Source organism: Mytilus trossulus, chromosome 5 (genome assembly GCF_036588685.1).
Source record: "Mytilus trossulus isolate FHL-02 chromosome 5, PNRI_Mtr1.1.1.hap1, whole genome shotgun sequence".
Taxonomy (NCBI): Eukaryota; Metazoa; Mollusca; class Bivalvia; order Mytilida; family Mytilidae; genus Mytilus; species Mytilus trossulus.
The window spans coordinates 85,086,622-85,108,016 of NC_086377.1; positions in this window are offsets into that span (position 1 = coordinate 85,086,622).

Here is a 21,395-nt window from a genome sequence, read left to right on the forward strand (position 1 = left end):
TTGGTTTAAATCTAAATAAATGACAGACCGCAGAAAAACTGTGCGTTGATATGACCTGTACAAATATAATCTTAATTTTATAGTTTAATATAAATTATAAAATATACAACTTAAAAATAGTTAAAACGGGTTAATTTGAGCTGTATAGTCTTTGCTTGATTTAATTGTAAATTATTTTTTCTTCTGTTGTAAAACATGTTTTCGGGAAAAAGTAGCAAATGATGGGTGCAGATTTGTACTGAAAAAAGATATGGTATTATTTTTTAAAAATCTGAAATATTCTTACTACAGTAATTGATAAGCGCAGGTGTTCAGATCACAATTAACGTTCATCCTGTTAAAATGTGTTATTCTTTGCTTGATTTAATTGTAAATCATTTTTTTTCTGTTATGAAACATTGTTTTCGGGAAATAGTAGCAAATAATGGGTGCAGATTTGAACGGAAAATAGATATGGACAGGTATTATTTAAAAAAAATCTAAAATATTCTTACCACAGTAATAATAAGCGCATGTGTTTAGATCACAATTAACGTTCATCCTGTTTATTGTGTAGACCCAGTTGAAACGTTGAGCAATGAATTATAGATGACATCATGAGTTTTATGGTTGTTTATGAACGGAAAGATCAGACTGATGGTCACCATGTCAGCTTGGCTCAAACCTTACGCATGTTCTTTTAGTGGACATTTTATTCTCCCCAGTTGTTTAAACACCTTAAATCTAATAAGATAATAGTATTGCCACCTGCAACACATTTCAACCCAAATGTTTCACAGAACGCCTTATATAAAACAAATACATAAAAGAAAAGGATGACGACAATCAGTTTAAAATGTTTCAATATAAATAATTCTACAAACAATATATTAATGACGCTCGGTTTTGTTTATTATATTACTTTTGTCATAAAAGATGTCTTAAACATTTTTTATATAAAAATATAACATGATCTTAAATGATGAATTAATTAGTAACAACCATACCTTAAAAAATAAAATGTACAAGTAGTTGAGTTGTACACCCTTTACTGTACTATATGTGTGAAATATTAAGGTAGGATTGATTAAAAATTGTTTTTGGCGCGTTTTCAAAAAATCAAGAACTTTACAATTTTAGTTAGGCCAAACATCACTTCAATGTTCGCTCATTTCATTTTCATCATATATCTATTATTATATCAATACAATACTAACATTACACACAAAAACATGAAAATCTACTACGGGAGGTAATAAATATCCGTATGTCGGGTAGGATCGATTTAAATTGTTTTTGGCTGACGTTCGAGTGATTTATAGTAAGAAACGATTCTTGCATGTAGGAGTGACCCTAACCGAACAACAAGACAACAAATACACCGAAAACGAGGCAAAAATGGGGGAAAAAAATAAATTAACCTTGACGTCATAAATCGACGTCATTGGTGTTACCTTGGAAAATTTATATTCAGGTACATGGACGATAGTCCAAGCCTTATATTCACCTCTCGTAATTTTTGCAGCAATAAATAAAATATTTCATAAAAATTATTTCCTTTGTTTTTACCAAATGACATGGCGAAACATTTATAGCCATATAATGAAATAATTAAACTCTGGTTTGATTGGATTCAGATTGTGTGTATTAGCCTTTAATGACAACTTATGGTACTTATAATTTTAGTAAATCTAATAGTGACAGAAGTTTTGAAGTATCCTGGTGAATTGAATTAACATTACTCTAGGTTCCGATGGATGAAAGTCCGGACATATCCGGATTATGGATTGAAATCCCTATAAGTTGATTCGGACCGACGAAAGAAGTGGTATAATGACTATTTCGTCGTTTTCTCTATCTCTGACCATGAACGAAAGTCCGGAAATATACGGATTACCTATGTATATCTCAATAAGTTTCTTCAGACCAGCGAAAGTAGTCCGGAGTAGTACAATAACAATTTTGCTAGATTTCCTTTCACTTCCAATAAATATTCAGATATGACCGGATCATGGGTGGAAATTTCAATTGATTTCTTCAGATCGATGAAAGAAGTCTGGAAATAATCAGAGTGGTAAACTACTAACACAATTTCGTTTGTTCCCCTTTGAATGAGGACGAAAGTCCAGACGTATACGTATTATAGGTGTAAATCTCAATAATTCCCTCCGACCGGATAAAGAAGTCCGGAAATATCCGGAGTGGTATAAAAGCAATTTTGCAGGTTTTTATTTGACCAAGATTAATGCCAAGACAAATACGAGTTTAAGAAAGAAATCTCAATAAGTGTACTTAGACTGCCTAAATATTCGGTCCTGAATATCGGAAGTGATATGATAATCATTTCGCAATATTCCCTATGACCTCCGTTGAATATCCGGACATAACTGCATTATGGGTGGTAATCTCCCTCAGACTGGTAAAAAAAGAGTGTAATTATACGGAGTGGTTATAGTAATAACTTTGTTGGTTTACCTTTTACCGGGTTTGAAAGTCCGGATATTTTCGGATTTTTGGTGAAAATCTCATTAAATTCCCTCAGACCGGTGGTACAAGTCCGGAAATATCCGGAGCGAAAAATTACAAAATTTGTTTATTTCCATTGGACCGGAGATAAAGGTCTGGACCAATCCAGATTATGCTTTATTGCCACTAAGTTCTTTTGCATACACTGGATAATTTTCATAAGTCTACATTTTCAATAAGGTCATAAAAAACAAATATGCCCCCCCCCCCCCCCCCCCCAAAAAAAAAGAAGAGACCAAATACACCGAAAACAAGAAGAAAATATCGGAAGTGATATGATAATCATTTCGCAATATTCCCTATGACCTCCGTTGAATATCCGGACATAACTGCATTATGGGTGGTAATCTCTCGTAATTTTTGCCGCAATAAATAAAATATTTTAACAAAAATAATTTCCTTTGTTTTTACCAAATGGCATGGCGAATAATTTATAGCCATATAATAAAATAATTAAAATCTGGTTTTATTGGATTTAAATTTGGTGTATTAGCCTTTAATGACCACTTATAGTAGTAGTAAATCTCATAAGTGACAAAAGTTTTGAAATATCCTGATGAATTGAATTAACATTACTCTAGGTTCACATGGATGAAAGTCTGTACATATCCGAATTATGGATTCAAAACACGAAAAACCATCATAAAAGCCTAGAAAATCAACATAAAGGCAAATATCAATTATAGTGAAAATCTTCCCCCAGCACCGCCCAGACATGCCATTGAGGTATATTATAGCTCAAACTAATGCTTAGGGTGCTACTACATGCCTAAATCTTTATTTATACTGAAATATATGAACGTCAGCCAAGAAAATATTTAATCGACCCCTAACCCCAATTTGGATAGCTAGACGCCAATATTGACCATACCTACCCCGGATCTTTTCACCCTAGAGACCGAATTGAGCATGTCATTGGTCTATACAAGGTGTCATTTTTACCGTAAAGGCATTGGCTAACATTAACATGTGTTTTCCAACATAAATAGGTGCCTTATTAAGCGAGAAACACGAAAAACCATCATAAAAGCCAAGAAAACCAAGACAAAGGCAAATATCAATTATAGTGAAAATCTTCCCACAGCACCGCCCAGACATGCCATTGAGGTATTTTATAGCTCAAACTAATGCTTAGGGTGTCTACTACATGCCTAAATCTTTATTTATACTGAAATATGTGAACGTAAGCCAAAACTGTATTTAATCGACCCCTACTCCCAATTTGGATAGCCAGACGCCAATATTGACCATACCTACCCCGGATCTTTTCACCGTAGAGACCAAACTGAGCATGGCATTGGTCTATATAAGGTGTCATTTTTACCGTAAAGTCCTTGTCTAACTTTAACTTGTGTTTTCCAACTTAAATAGGTGCCTCATTAAGCGAAAAACACGAAAAACCATCATAAAAACCAAGAAAACCAACATAAAGGCAAATGTCAATTATAGTGAAAATCTTCCCCCAGCACCGCCCAGACATGCCATTGAGGTATTTTATAGCTCAAACTAATGCTTATGGTGTCTACTACATGCCTGAATCTTTGTTTATATTGAAATATGTGAACGTAAGCCAAGAAAATATTTAATCGACCCCTACCTCCTATTTGGTTTGCCAGACGCCAATATTGACCATACCTACCCCGGATCTTTTCACCCTACAGACAAAACTGAGCATGCCATTGGTCCATACAAGGTGTCATTTTTATCGTAAAGGCCTTGGCTAACTTTAACATGTGTTTTCCAACATAAATAGGTGCCTCATTAAGCGGAAAACTCGAAAAACCATCATAAAAACCAAGAAAACCAACATAAAGGCAAATGTCAATTATAGTGAAAATCTTCCCCCAGCACCGCCCAGACATGCCATTGAGGTATTTTATAGCTCAAACTAATGCTTAGGGTGTCTACTACATGCCTGAATCTTTATTTATAGTGAAATATGTGAACGTAAGCCAAGAAAATATTTAATCGACCCCTACCCCCTATTTGGATCGCCAGACGCCAATATTGACCATACCTACCCCGGATCTTTTCACCGTAGAGACAAAACTGAGCATGGCATTGGTCCATACAAGGTGTCATTTTTACCGTAAAGGCCTTGGCTAACTTTAACATGTGTTTTCCAACATAAATAGGTGCCTCATTAAGCGGAAAACACGAAAAACCATCATAAAAACCAAGAAAACCAACATAAAGGCAAATGTCAATTATAGTGAAAATCTTCCCCCAGCACCGCCCAGACATGCCATTGAGGTATTTTATAGCTCCAACGAATGCTTAGGGTGTCTACTACATGCCTGAATCTTTGTTTATATTGAAATATGTGAACGTAAGCCAAGAAAATATTAAATCGACCCCTACCTCCTATTTGGATTGCCAGACGCCAATATTGACCATACCTACCCCGGATCTTTTCACCCTAGAGACAAAACTGAGCATGCCATTGGTCCATACAAGGTGTCATTTTTATCGTAAAGGCCTTGGCTAACTTTAACATGTGTTTACCAACATAAATAGGTGCCTCATTAAGCGGAAAACTCGAAAAACCATCATAAAAACCAAGAAAACCAACATAAAGGCAAATGTCAATTATAGTGAAAATCTTCCCCAGCACCGCCCAGACATGCCATTGAGGTATTTTATAGCTCAAACTAATGCTTATGGTGTCTACTACATGCCTGAATCTTTATTTATACTGAAATATGTGAACGTAAGCCAAGAAAATATTTAATCGACCCCTACCCCCTATTTGGATCGTCAGACGCCAATATTGACCATACCTACCCCGGATCTTTTCACCGTAGAGACAAAACTAAGCATGCCATTGGTCCATACAAGGTGTCATTTTTACCGTAAAGGCCTTGGCTAACTTTAACATGTGTTTTCCAACATAAATAGGTGCCTCATTAAGCGGAAAACACGAAAAACCATCATAAAAACCAAGAAAACCAACATAAAGGCAAATGTCAATTATAGTGAAAATCTTCCCCCAGCACCGCCCACACATGCCATTGAGGTATTTTATAGCTCAAACTAATGCTTAGGGTGTCTACTACATGCCTGAATCTTTGTTTATTTTGAAATATGTGAACGTAAGCCAAGAAAATATTTAATCAACCCCTACCTCCTATTTGGATTGCCAGACGCCAATATTGACCATACCTACCCCGGATCTTTTCACCCTAGAGACAAAACTGAGCATGCTATGGTCCATACAAGGTGTCATTTTTATCGTAAAGGCCTTGGATAACTTTAACATGTGTTTACCAACATAAACATGTGCCTCATTAAGCGGAAAACTCGAAAAACCATCATAAAAACCAAGAAAACCAACATAAAGGCAAATGTCAATTGTAGTGAAAATCTTCCCCCAGCACCGCCCAGACATGCCATTGAGGTATTTTATAGCTCAAACTAATGCTTAGGGTGTCTACTACATGCCTGAATCTTTGTTTATATTGAAATATGTGAACGTAAGCCAAGAAAATATTTAATCGACCCCTACCTCCTATTTGAATTGCCAGACGCCAATATTGACCATACCTACCCCGGATCTTTTCACCCTAGAGACAAAACTGAGCATGCCATTGGTCCATACAAGGTGTCATTTTTATCGTAAAGGCCTTGGCTAACTTTAACATGTGTTTTCCAACATAAATAGGTGCCTCATTAAGCGAAAAACACGAAAAACCATCATAAAAACCAAGAAAACCAACATAAAGGCAAATGTCAATTATAGTGAAAATCTTCCCCCAGCACCGCCCAGACATGCCATTGAGGTATTTTATAGCTCAAACTAATGCTTACGGTGTCTACTACATGCCTGAATCTTTGTTTATATTGAAATATGTGAACGTAAGCCAAGAAAATATTTAATCGACCCCTACCTCCTATTTGGATTGCCAGACGCCAATATTGACCATACCTACCCCGGATCTTTTCACCCTAGAGACAAAACTGAGCATGCCATTGGTCCATACAAGGTGTCATTTTTATCGTAAAGGCCTTGGCTAACTTTAACATGTGTTTACCAACATAAACATGTGCCTCATTAAGCGGAAAACTCGAAAAACCATCATAAAAACCAAGAAAACCAACATAAAGGCAAATGTCAATTATAGTGAAAATCTTCCCCCAGCACCGCCCAGACATGCCATTGAGGTATTTTATAGCTCAAACTAATGTTTAGGGTGTCTACTACATGCCTGAATCTTTATTTATAGTGAAATATGTGAACGTAAGCCAAGAAAATATTTAATCGACCCCTACCCCCTATTTGGATCGCCAGACGCCAATATTGACCATACCTACCCCGGATCTTTTCACCGTAGAGACAAAACTGAGCATGGCATTGGTCCATACAAGGTGTCATTTTTACCGTAAAGGCCTTGGCTAACTTTAACATGTGTTTTCCAACATAAATAGGTGCCTCATTAAGCGGAAAACACGAAAAACCATCATAAAAACCAAGAAAACCAACATAAAGGCAAATGTCAATTATAGTGAAAATCTTCCCCCAGCACCGCCCAGACATGCCATTGAGGTATTTTATAGCTCCAACGAATGCTTAGGGTGTCTACTACATGCCTGAATCTTTGTTTATATTGAAATATGTGAACGTAAGCCAAGAAAATATTAAATCGACCCCTACCTCCTATTTGGATTGCCAGACGCCAATATTGACCATACCTACCCCGGATCTTTTCACCCTAGAGACAAAACTGAGCATGCCATTGGTCCATACAAGGTGTCATTTTTATCGTAAAGGCCTTGGCTAACTTTAACATGTGTTTACCAACATAAATAGGTGCCTCATTAAGCGGAAAACTCGAAAAACCATCATAAAAACCAAGAAAACCAACATAAAGGCAAATGTCAATTATAGTGAAAATCTTCCCCCAGCACCGCCCAGACATGCCATTGAGGTATTTTATAGCTCAAACTAATGCTTATGGTGTCTACTACATGCCTGAATCTTTATTTATAGTGAAATATGTGAACGTAAGCCAAGAAAATATTTAATCGACCCCTACCCCCTATTTGGATCGCCAGACGCCAATATTGACCATACCTACCCCGGATCTTTCACCGTAGAGACAAAACTAAGCATGCCATTGGTCCATACAAGGTGTCATTTTTACCGTAAAGACCTTGGCTAACTTTAACATGTGTTTTCCAACATAAATAGGTGCCTCATTAAGCGGAAAACACGAAAAACCATCATAAAAACCAAGAAAACCAACATAAAGGCAAATGTCAATTATAGTGAAAATCTTCCCCCAGCACCGCCCAGACATGCCATTGAGGTATTTTATAGCTCAAACTAATGCTTAGGGTGTCTACTACATGCCTGAATCTTTGTTTATATTGAAATATGTGAACGTAAGCCAAGAAAATATTTAATCAACCCCTACCTCCTATTTGGATTGCCAGACGCCAATATTGACCATACCTACCCCGGATCTTTTCACCCTAGAGACAAAACTGAGCATGCTATGGTCCATACAAGGTGTCATTTTTATCGTAAAAGCCTTGGATAACTTTAACATGTGTTTACCAACATAAATAGGTGCCTCATTAAGCGGAAAACTCGAAAAACCATCATAAAAACCAAGAAAACCAACATAAAGGCAAATGTCAATTATAGTGAAAATCTTCCCCCAGCACCGCCCAGACATGCCATTGAGGTATTTTATAGCTCAAACTAATGCTTAGGGTGTCTACTACATGCCTGAATCTTTATTTATAGTGAAATATGTGAACGTAAGCCAAGAAAATATTTAATCGACCCCTACCCCCTATTTGGATCGCCAGACGCCAATATTGACCATACCTACCCCGGATCTTTTCACCGTAGAGACAAAACTGAGCATGGCATTGGTCCATACAAGGTGTCATTTTTACCGTAAAGGCCTTGGCTAACTTTAACATGTGTTTTCCAACATAAATAGGTGCCTCATTAAGCGAAAAACACGAAAAACCATCATAAAAACCAAGAAAACCAACATAAAGGCAAATGTCAATTATAGTGAAAATCTTCCCCCAGCACCACCCAGACATGCCATTGAGGTATTTTATAGCTCAAACGAATGCTTATGGTGTCTACTACATGCCTGAATCTTTGTTTATATTGAAATATGGGAACGTAAGCCAAGAAAATATTTAATCGACCCCTACCTCCTATTTGGATTGCCAGACGCCAATATTGACCATACCTACCCCGGATCTTTTCACCCTAGAGACAAAGCTGAGCATGCCATTGGTCCATACAAGGTGTCATTTTTATCGTAAAGGCCTTGGCTAACTTTAACATGTGTTTACCAACATAAACATGTGCCTCATTAAGCGGAAAACTCGAAAAACCATCATAAAAACCAAGAAAACCAACATAAAGGCAAATGTCAATTGTAGTGAAAATCTTCCCCCAGCACCGCCCAGACATGCCATTGAGGTATTTTATAGCTCAAACTAATGCTTAGGGTGTCTACTACATACCTGAATCTTTGTTTATATTGAAATATGTGAACGTAAGCCAAGAAAATATTTAATCGACCCCTACCTCCTATTTGAATTGCCAGACGCCAATATTGACCATACCTACCCCGGATCTTTTCACCCTAGAGACAAAACTGAGCATGCCATTGGTCCATACAAGGTGTCATTTTTATCGTAAGGCCTTGGCTAACTTTAACATGTGTTTTCCAACATAAATAGGTGCCTCATTAAGCGAAAAACACGAAAAACCATCATAAAAACCAAGAAAACCAACATAAAGGCAAATGTCAATTATAGTGAAAATCTTCCCCCAGCACCTCCCAGACATGCCATTGAGGTATTTTATAGCTCAAACTAATGCTTAGGGTGTCTACTACATGCCTGAATCTTTGTTTATATTGAAATATGTGAACGTAAGCCAAGAAAATATTTAATCGACCCCTACCTCCTATTTGAATTGCCAGACGCCAATATTGACCATACCTACCCCGGATCTTTTCACCCTAGAGACAAAACTGAGCATGCCATTGGTCCATACAAGGTGTCATTTTTATCGTAAGGCCTTGGCTAACTTTAACATGTGTTTTCCAACATAAATAGGTGCCTCATTAAGCGAAAAACACGAAAAACCATCATAAAAACCAAGAAAACCAACATAAAGGCAAATGTCAATTATAGTGAAAATCTTCCCCCAGCACCTCCCAGACATGCCATTGAGGTATTTTATAGCTCAAACTAATGCTTATGGTGTCTACTACATGCCTGAATCTTTGTTTATATTGAAATATGTGAACGTAAGCCAAGAAAATATTTAATCGACCCCTACCTCCTATTTGGATTGCCAGACGCCAATATTGACCATACCTACCCCGGATCTTTTCACCCTAGAGACAAAACTGAGCATGCCATTGGTCCATACAAGGTGTCATTTTTATCGTAAAGGCCTTGGCTAACTTTAACATGTGTTTACCAACATAAATAGGTGCCTCATTAAGCGGAAAACTCGAAAAACCATCATAAAATCCAAGAAAACCAACATAAAGGCAAATGTCAATTATAGTGAAAATCTTCCCCCAGCACCGCCCAGACATGCCATTGAGGTATTTTATAGCTCAAACTAATGCTTAGGGCGTCTACTACATGCCTGAATCTTTGTTTATATTGAAATATGTGAACGTAAGCCAAGAAAATATTTAATCAACCCCTACCTCCTATTTGGATTGCCAGACGCCAATATTGACCATACCTACCCCGGATCTTTTCACCCTAGAGACAAAACTGAGCATGCTATGGTCCATACAAGGTGTCATTTTTATCGTAAAAGCCTTGGATAACTTTAACATGTGTTTACCAACATAAATAGGTGCCTCATTAAGCGGAAAACTCGAAAAACCATCATAAAAACCAAGAAAACCAACATAAAGGCAAATGTCAATTATAGTGAAAATCTTCCCCCAGCACCGCCCAGACATGCCATTGAGGTATTTTATAGCTCAAACTAATGCTTAGGGTGTCTACTACATGCCTGAATCTTTATTTATAGTGAAATATGTGAACGTAAGCCAAGAAAATATTTAATCGACCCCTACCCCCTATTTGGATCGCCAGACGCCAATATTGACCATACCTACCCCGGATCTTTTCACCGTAGAGACAAAACTGAGCATGGCATTGGTCCATACAAGGTGTCATTTTTACCGTAAAGGCCTTGGCTAACTTTAACATGTGTTTTCCAACATAAATAGGTGCCTCATTAAGCGAAAAACACGAAAAACCATCATAAAAACCAAGAAAACCAACATAAAGGCAAATGTCAATTATAGTGAAAATCTTCCCCCCAGCACCACCCAGACATGCCATTGAGGTATTTTATAGCTCAAACGAATGCTTATGGTGTCTACTACATGCCTGAATCTTTGTTTATATTGAAATATGGGAACGTAAGCCAAGAAAATATTTAATCGACCCCTACCTCCTATTTGGATTGCCAGACGCCAATATTGACCATACCTACCCAGGATCTTTTCACCCTAGAGACAAAGCTGAGCATGCCATTGGTCCATACAAGGTGTCATTTTTATCGTAAAGGCCTTGGCTAACTTTAACATGTGTTTACCAACATAAACATGTGCCTCATTAAGCGGAAAACTCGAAAAACCATCATAAAAACCAAGAAAACCAACATAAAGGCAAATGTCAATTATAGTGAAAATCTTCCCCCAGCACCGCCCAGACATGCCATTGAGGTATTTTATAGCTCAAACTCATGCTTAGGGTGTCTACTACATGCCTGAATCTTTGTTTATATTGAAATATGTGAACGTAAGCCAAGAAAATATTTAATCAACCCCTACCTCCTATTTGGATTGCCAGACGCCAATATTGACCATACCTACCCCGGATCTTTTCACCCTAGAGACAAAACTGAGCATGCTATGGTCCATACAAGGTGTCATTTTTATCGTAAAAGCCTTGGATAACTTTAACATGTGTTTACCAACATAAATAGGTGCCTCATTAAGCGGAAAACTCGAAAAACCATCATAAAAACCAAGAAAACCAACATAAAGGCAAATGTCAATTATAATGAAAATCTTCCCCCAGCACCGCCCAGACATGCCATTGAGGTATTTTATAGCTCAAACTAATGCTTAGGGTGTCTACTACATGCCTGAATCTTTATTTATAGTGAAATATGTGAACGTAAGCCAAGAAAATATTTAATCGACCCCTACCCCCTATTTGGATCGCCAGACGCCAATATTGACCATACCTACCCCGGATCTTTTCACCGTAGAGACAAAACTGAGCATGCCATTGGTCCATACAAGGTGTCATTTTTACCGTAAAGGCCTTGGCTAACTTTAACATGTGTTTTCCAACATAAATAGGTGCCTCATTAAGCGAAAAACACGAAAAACCATCATAAAAACCAAGAAAACCAACATAAAGGCAAATGTCAATTATAGTGAAAATCTTCCCCCCAGCACCACCCAGACATGCCATTGAGGTATTTTATAGCTCAAACGAATGCTTATGGTGTCTACTACATGCCTGAATCTTTGTTTATATTGAAATATGGGAACGTAAGCCAAGAAAATATTTAATCGACCCCTACCTCCTATTTGGATTGCCAGACGCCAATATTGACCATACCTACCCCGGATCTTTTCACCCTAGAGACAAAGCTGAGCATGCCATTGGTCCATACAAGGTGTCATTTTTATCGTAAAGGCCTTGGCTAACTTTAACATGTGTTTACCAACATAAACATGTGCCTCATTAAGCGGAAAACTCGAAAAACCATCATAAAAACCAAGAAAACCAACATAAAGGCAAATGTCAATTGTAGTGAAAATCTTCCCCCAGCACCGCCCAGACATGCCATTGAGGTATTTTATAGCTCAAACTAATGCTTAGGGTGTCTACTACATGCCTGAATCTTTGTTTATATTGAAATATGTGAACGTAAGCCAAGAAAATATTTAATCGACCCCTACCTCCTATTTGAATTGCCAGACGCCAATATTGACCATACCTACCCCGGATCTTTTCACCCTAGAGACAAAACTGAGCATGCCATTGGTCCATACAAGGTGTCATTTTTATCGTAAAGGCCTTGGCTAACTTTAACATGTGTTTTCCAACATAAATAGGTGCCTCATTAAGCGAAAAACACGAAAAACCATCATAAAAACCAAGAAAACCAACATAAAGGCAAATGTCAATTATAGTGAAAATCTTCCCCCAGCACCGCCCAGACATGCCATTGAGGTATTTTATAGCTCAAACTAATGCTTACGGTGTCTACTACATGCCTGAATCTTTGTTTATATTGAAATATGTGAACGTAAGCCAAGAAAATATTTAATCGACCCCTACCTCCTATTTGGATTGCCAGACGCCAATATTGACCATACCTACCCCGGATCTTTTCACCCTAGAGACAAAACTGAGCATGCCATTGGTCCATACAAGGTGTCATTTTTATCGTAAAGGCCTTGGCTAACTTTAACATGTGTTTACCAACATAAATAGGTGCCTCATTAAGCGGAAAACTCGAAAAACCATCATAAAAACCAAGAAAACCAACATAAAGGCAAATGTCAATTATAGTGAAAATCTTCCCCTAGCACCGCCCAGACATGCCATTGAGGTATTTTATAGCTCAAACTAATGCTTAGGGTGTCTACTACATGCCTGAATCTTTATTTATAGTGAAATATGTGAACGTAAGCCAAGAAAATATTTAATCGACCCCTACCCCCTATTTGGATCGCCAGACGCCAATATTGACCATACCTACCCCGGATCTTTTCACCGTAGAGACAAAACTGAGCATGGCATTGGTCCATACAAGGTGTCATTTTTATCGTAAAGGCCTTGGCTAACTTTAACATGTGTTTACCAACATAAATAGGTGCCTCATTAAGCGAAAAACACGAAAAACCATCATAAAAACCAAGAAAACCAACATAAAGGCAAATGTCAATTATAGTGAAAATCTTCCCCCAGCACCGCCCAGACATGCCATTGAGGTATTTTATAGCTCAAACTAATGCTTACGGTGTCTACTACATGCCTGAATCTTTGTTTATATTGAAATATGTGAACGTAAGCCAAGAAAATATTTAATCGACCCCTACCTCCTATTTGGATTGCCAGACGCCAATATTGACCATACCTACCCCGGATCTTTTCACCCTAGAGACAAAACTGAGCATGCCATTGGTCCATACAAGGTGTCATTTTTATGGTAAAGGCCTTGGCTAACTTTAACATGTGTTTACCAACATAAATAGGTGCCTCATTAAGCGGAAAACTCGAAAAACCATCATAAAAACCAAGAAAACCAACATAAAGGCAAATGTCAATTATAGTGAAAATCTTCCCCCAGCACCGCCCAGACATGCCATTGAGGTATTTTATAGCTCAAACTAATGCTTAGGGTGTCTACTACATGCCTGAATCTTTATTTATAGTGAAATATGTGAACGTAAGCCAAGAAAATATTTAATCGACCCCTACCCCCTATTTGGATCGTCAGACGCCAATATTGACCATACCTACCCCGGATCTTTTCACCGTAGAGACAAAACTGAGCATGGCATTGGTCCATACAAGGTGTCATTTTTATCGTAAAGGCCTTGGCTAACTTTAACATGTGTTTACCAACATAAATAGGTGCCTCATTAAGCGAAAAACACGAAAAACCATCATAAAAACCAAGAAAACCAACATAAAGGCAAATGTCAATTATAGTGAAAATCTTCCCCCAGCACCACCCAGACATGCCATTGATGTATATTATAGCTCAAACTAATGCTTAGGGTGTCTACTACATGCCTGAATCTTTGTTTATATTGAAATATGTGAACGTAAGCCAAGAAAATATTTAATCGACCCCTACCTCCTATTTGGATTGCCAGACGCCAATATTGACCATACCTACCCCGGATCTTTTCACCCTAGAGACAAAACTGAGCATGCCATTGGTCCATACAAGGTGTCATTTGTATCGTAAAGGCCTTGGCTAACTTTAACATGTGTTTACCAACATAAACATGTGCCTCATTAAGCGGAAAACTCGAAAAACCATCATAAAAACCAAGAAAACCAACATAAAGGCAAATGTCAATTGTAGTGAAAATCTTCCCCCAGCACCGCCCAGACATGCCATTGAGGTATTTTATAGCTCAAACTAATGCTTAGGGTGTCTACTACATGCCTGAATCTTTGTTTATATTGAAATATGTGAACGTAAGCCAAGAAAATATTTAATCGACCCCTACCTCCTATTTGAATTGCCAGACGCCAATATTGACCATACCTACCCCGGATCTTTTCACCCTAGAGACAAAACTGAGCATGCCATTGGTCCATACAAGGTGTCATTTTTATCGTAAAGGCCTTGGCTAACTTTAACATGTGTTTTCCAACATAAATAGGTGCCTCATTAAGCGAAAAACACGAAAAACCATCATAAAAACCAAGAAAACCAACATAAAGGCAAATGTCAATTATAGTGAAAATCTTCCCCCAGCACCGCCCAGACATGCCATTGAGGTATTTTATAGCTCAAACTAATGCTTACGGTGTCTACTACATGCCTGAATCTTTGTTTATATTGAAATATGTGAACGTAAGCCAAGAAAATATTTAATCGACCCCTACCTCCTATTTGGATTGCCAGACGCCAATATTGACCATACCTACCCCGGATCTTTTCACCCTAGAGACAAAACTGAGCATGCCATTGGTCCATACAAGGTGTCATTTTTATCGTAAAGGCCTTGGCTAACTTTAACATGTGTTTACCAACATAAATAGGTGCCTCATTAAGCGGAAAACTCGAAAAACCATCATAAAAACCAAGAAAACCAACATAAAGGCAAATGTCAATTATAGTGAAAATCTTCCCCCAGCACCGCCCAGACATGCCATTGAGGTATTTTATAGCTCAAACTAATGCTTACGGTGTCTACTACATGCCTGAATCTTTGTTTATATTGAAATATGTGAACGTAAGCCAAGAAAATATTTAATCGACCCCTACCTCCTATTTGAATTGCCAGACGCCAATATTGACCATACCTACCCCGGATCTTTTCACCCTAGAGACAAAACTGAGCATGCCATTGGTCCATACAAGGTGTCATTTTTATCGTAAAGGCCTTGGCTAACTTTAACATGTGTTTACCAACATAAATAGGTGCCTCATTAAGCGAAAAACACGAAAAACCATCATAAAAACCAAGAAAACCAACATAAAGGCAAATGTCAATTATAGTGAAAATCTTCCCCCAGCACCGCCCAGACATGCCATTGAGGTATTTTATAGCTCAAACTAATGCTTACGGTGTCTACTACATGCCTGAATCTTTGTTTATATTGAAATATGTGAACGTAAGCCAAGAAAATATTTAATCGACCCCTACCTCCTATTTGGATTGCCAGACGCCAATATTGACCATACCTACCCCGGATCTTTTCACCCTAGAGACAAAACTGAGCATGCCATTGGTCCATACAAGGTGTCATTTTTATCGTAAAGGCCTTGGCTAACTTTAACATGTGTTTACCAACATAAATAGGTGCCTCATTAAGCGGAAAACTCGAAAAACCATCATAAAAACCAAGAAAACCAACATAAAGGCAAATGTCAATTATAGTGAAAATCTTCCCCCAGCACCGCCCAGACATGCCATTGAGGTATTTTATAGCTCAAACTAATGCTTAGGGTGTCTACTACATGCCTGAATCTTTATTTATAGTGAAATATGTGAACGTAAGCCAAGAAAATATTTAATCGACCCCTACCCCCTATTTGGATCGTCAGACGCCAATATTGACCATACCTACCCCGGATCTTTTCACCGTAGAGACAAAACTGAGCATGGCATTGGTCCATACAAGGTGTCATTTTTATCGTAAAGGCCTTGGCTAACTTTAACATGTGTTTACCAACATAAATAGGTGCCTCATTAAGCGAAAAACACGAAAAACCATCATAAAAACCAAGAAAACCAACATAAAGGCAAATGTCAATTATAGTGAAAATCTTCCCCCAGCACCACCCAGACATGCCATTGATGTATATTATAGCTCAAACTAATGCTTAGGGTGTCTACTACATGCCTGAATCTTTGTTTATATTGAAATATGTGAACGTAAGCCAAGAAAATATTTAATCGACCCCTACCTCCTATTTGGATTGCCAGACGCCAATATTGACCATACCTACCCCGGATCTTTTCACCCTAGAGACAAAACTGAGCATGCCATTGGTCCATACAAGGTGTCATTTGTATCGTAAAGGCCTTGGCTAACTTTAACATGTGTTTACCAACATAAATAGGTGCCTCATTAAGCGGAAAACTCGAAAAACCATCATAAAAACCAAGAAAACCAACATAAAGGCAAATGTCAATTGTAGTGAAAATCTTCCCCCAGCACCGCCCAGACATGCCATTGAGGTATTTTATAGCTCAAACTAATGCTTAGGGTGTCTACTACATGCCTGAATCTTTATTTATAGTGAAATATGTGAACGTAAGCCAAGAAAATATTTAATCGACCCCTACCCCCTATTTGGATCGCCAGACGCCAATATTGACCATACCTACCCCGGATCTTTTCACCCTAGAGACAAAACTGAGCATGCCATTGGTCCATACAAGGTGTCATTTGTATCGTAAAGGCCTTGGTTAACTTTAACATGTGTTTACCAACATAAATAGGTGCCTCATTAAGCGGAAAACTCGAAAAACCATCATAAAAACCAAGAAAACCAACATAAAGGCAAATGTCAATTGTAGTGAAAATCTTCCCCCAGCACCGCCCAGACATGCCATTGAGGTATTTTATAGCTCAAACTAATGCTTAGGGTGTCTACTACATGCCTGAATCTTTATTTATAGTGAAATATGTGAACGTAAGCCAAGAAAATATTTAATCGACCCCTACCCCCTATTTGGATCGCCAGACGCCAATATTGACCATACCTACCCCGGATCTTTTCACCGTAGAGACAAAACTGAGCATGGCATTGGTCCATACAAGGTGCCATTTTTATCGTAAAGGCCTTGGCTAACTTTAACATGTGTTTACCAACATAAATAGGTGCCTCATTAAGCGAAAAACACGAAAAACCATCATAAAAACCAAGAAAACCAACATAAAGGCAAATGTCAATTATAGTGAAAATCTTCCCCCAGCACCACCCAGACATGCCATTGATGTATTTTATAGCTCCAACGAATGCTTAGGGTGTCTACTACATGCCTGAATCTTTGTTTATATTGAAATATGTGAACGTAAGCCAAGAAAATATTTAATCGACCCCTACCTCCTATTTGGATTGCCAGACGCCAATATTGACCATACCTACCCCGGATCTTTTCACCCTAGAGACAAAACTGAGCATGCCATTGGTCCATACAAGGTGTCATTTGTATCGTAAAGGCCTTGGCTAACTTTAACATGTGTTTACCAACATAAATAGGTGCCTCATTAAGCGGAAAACACGAAAAACCATCATAAAAACCAAGAAAACCAACATAAAGGCAAATGTCAATTGTAGTGAAAATCTTCCCCCAGCACCGCCCAGACATGCCATTGAGGTATTTTATAGCTCAAACTAATGCTTAGGGTGTCTACTACATGCCTGAATCTTTGTTTATATTGAAATATGTGAACGTAAGCCAAGAAAATATTTAATCGACCCCTACCTCCTATTTGGATTGCCAGACGCCAATATTGACCATACCTACCCCGGATCTTTTCACCCTAGAGACAAAACTGAGCATGCCATTGGTCCATACAAGGTGTCATTTGTATCGTAAAGGCCTTGGCTAACTTTAACATGTGTTTACCAACATAAATAGGTGCCTCATTAAGCGGAAAACACGAAAAACCATCATAAAAACCAAGAAAACCAACATAAAGGCAAATGTCAATTGTAGTGAAAATCTTCCCCCAGCACCGCCCAGACATGCCATTGAGGTATTTTATAGCTCAAACTAATGCTTAGGGTGTCTACTACATGCCTCAATCTTTGTTTATATTGAAATATGTGAACGTAAGCCAAGAAAATATTTAATCGACCCCTACCTCCTATTTGAATTGCCAGACGCCAATATTGACCATACCTACCCCGGATCTTTTCACCCTAGAGACAAAACTGAGCATGCCATTGGTCCATACAAGGTGTCATTTTTATTGTAAAGGCCTTGGCTAACTTTAGCATGTGTTTTCCAACATAAATAGGTGCCTCATTAAGCGAAAAACACGAAAAACCATCATAAAAACCAAAAAAACCAACATAAAGGCAAATGTCAATTATAGTGAAAATCTTCCCCCAGCTCCGCCCAGACATGCCATTGAGGTATTTTATAGCTCAAACTAATGCTTACGGTGTCTACTACATGCCTGAAACTTTGTTTATATTGAAATATGTGAACGTAAGCCAAGAAAATATTTAATCGACCCCTACCTCCTATTTGGATTGCCAGACGCCAATATTGACCATACCTACCCCGGATCTTTTCACCCTTGAGACAAAACTGAGCATGCCATTGGTCCATACAAGGTGTCATTTTTATCGTAAAGGCCTTGGCTAACTTTAACATGTGTTTACCAACATAAATAGGTGCCTCATTAAGCGGAAAACTCGAAAAACCATCATAAAAACCAAGAAAACCAACATAAAGGCAAATGTCAATTATAGTGAAAATCTCCCCCCAGCACCGCCCAGACATGCCATTGAGGTATTTTATAGCTCAAACTAATGCTTAGGGTGTCTACTACATGCCTGAATCTTTATTTATATTGAAATATGTGAACGAAAGCCAAGAAAATATTTAATCGACCCCTACCTCCTATTTGGATTGCCAGACGCCAATATTGACCATACCTACCCCGGATCTTTTCACCCTAGAGACAAAACTGAGCATGCCATTGGTCCATACAAGGTGTCATTTTTATCGTAAAGGCCTTGGCTAACTTTAACATGTGTTTACCAACATAAATAGGTGCCTCATTAAGCGGAAAACACGAAAAACCATCATAAAAACCAAGGAAACCAACATAAAGGCAAATGTCAATTATAGTGAAAATCTTCCCCCAGCACCGCCCAGACATGCCATTGAGGTATTTTATAGCTCAAACTAATGCTTAGGGTGTCTACTACATGCCTGAATCTTTATTTATAGTGAAATATGTGAACGTAAGCCAAGAAAATATTTAATCGACCCCTACCCCCTATTTGGATCGCCAGACGCCAATATTGACCATACCTACCCCGGATCTTTTCACCGTAGAGACAAAACTGAGCATGGCATTGGTCCATACAAGGTGTCGTTTTTATCGTAAAGGCCTTGGCTAACTTTAACATGTGTTTATAAACATAAATAGGTGCCTCATTAAGCGAAAAACACGAAAAAACATCATAAAAACCAAGAAAACCAACATAAAGGCAAATGTCAATTATAGTGAAAATCTTCCCCCAGCTCCGCCCAGACATGCCATTGAGGTATTTTATAGCTCAAACTAATGCTTACGGTGTCTACTACATGCCTGAAACTTTGTTTATATTGAAATATGTGAACGTAAGCCAAGAAAATATTTAATCGACCCCTACCTCCTATTTGGATTGCCAGACGCCAATATTGACCATACCTACCCCGGATCTTTTCACCCTTGAGACAAAACTGAGCATGCCATTGGTCCATACAAGGTGTCATTTTTATCGTAAAGGCCTTGGCTAACTTTAACATGTGTTTACCAACATAAATAGGTGCCTCATTAAGCGGAAAACTCGAAAAACCATCATAAAAACCAAGAAAACCAACATAAAGGCAAATGTCAATTATAGTGAAAATCTTCCCCCAGCACCGCCCAGACATGCCATTGAGGTATTTTATAGCTCAAACTAATGCTTAGGGTGTCTACTACATGCCTGAATCTTTATTTATATTGAAATATGTGAACGAAAGCCAAGAAAATATTTAATCGACCCCTACCTCCTATTTGGATTGCCAGACGCCAATATTGACCATACCTACCCCGGATCTTTTCACCCTAGAGACAAAACTGAGCATGCCATTGGTCCATACAAGGTGTCATTTTTATCGTAAAGGCCTTGGCTAACTTTAACATGTGTTTACCAACATAAATAGGTGCCTCATTAAGCGGAAAACACGAAAAACCATCATAAAAACCAAGGAAACCAACATAAAGGCAAATGTCAATTATAGTGAAAATCTTCCCCCAGCACCGCCCAGACATGCCATTGAGGTATTTTATAGCTCAAACTAATGCTTAGGGTGTCTACTACATGCCTGAATCTTTATTTATAGTGAAATATGTGAACGTAAGCAAAGAAAATATTTAATCGACCCCTACCCCCTATTTGGATCGCCAGACGCCAATATTGACCATACCTACCCCGGATCTTTTCACCGTAGAGACAAAACTGAGCATGGCATTGGTCCATACAAGGTGTCGTTTTTATCGTAAAGGCCTTGGCTAACTTTAACATGTGTTTATAAACATAAATAGGTGCCTCATTAAGCGAAAAACACGAAAAACCATCATAAAAACCAAGAAAACCAACATAAAGGCAAATGTCAATTATAGTGAAAATCTTCCCCCAGCTCCGCCCAGACATGCCATTGAGGTATTTTATAGCTCAAACTAATGCTTACGGTGTCTACTACATGCCTGAAACTTTGTTTATATTGAAATATGTGAACGTAAGCCAAGAAAATATTTAATCGACCCCTACCTCCTATTTGGATTGCCAGACGCCAATATTGACCATACCTACCCCGGATCTTTTCACCCTTGAGACAAAACTGAGCATGCCATTGGTCCATACAAGGTGTCATTTTTAT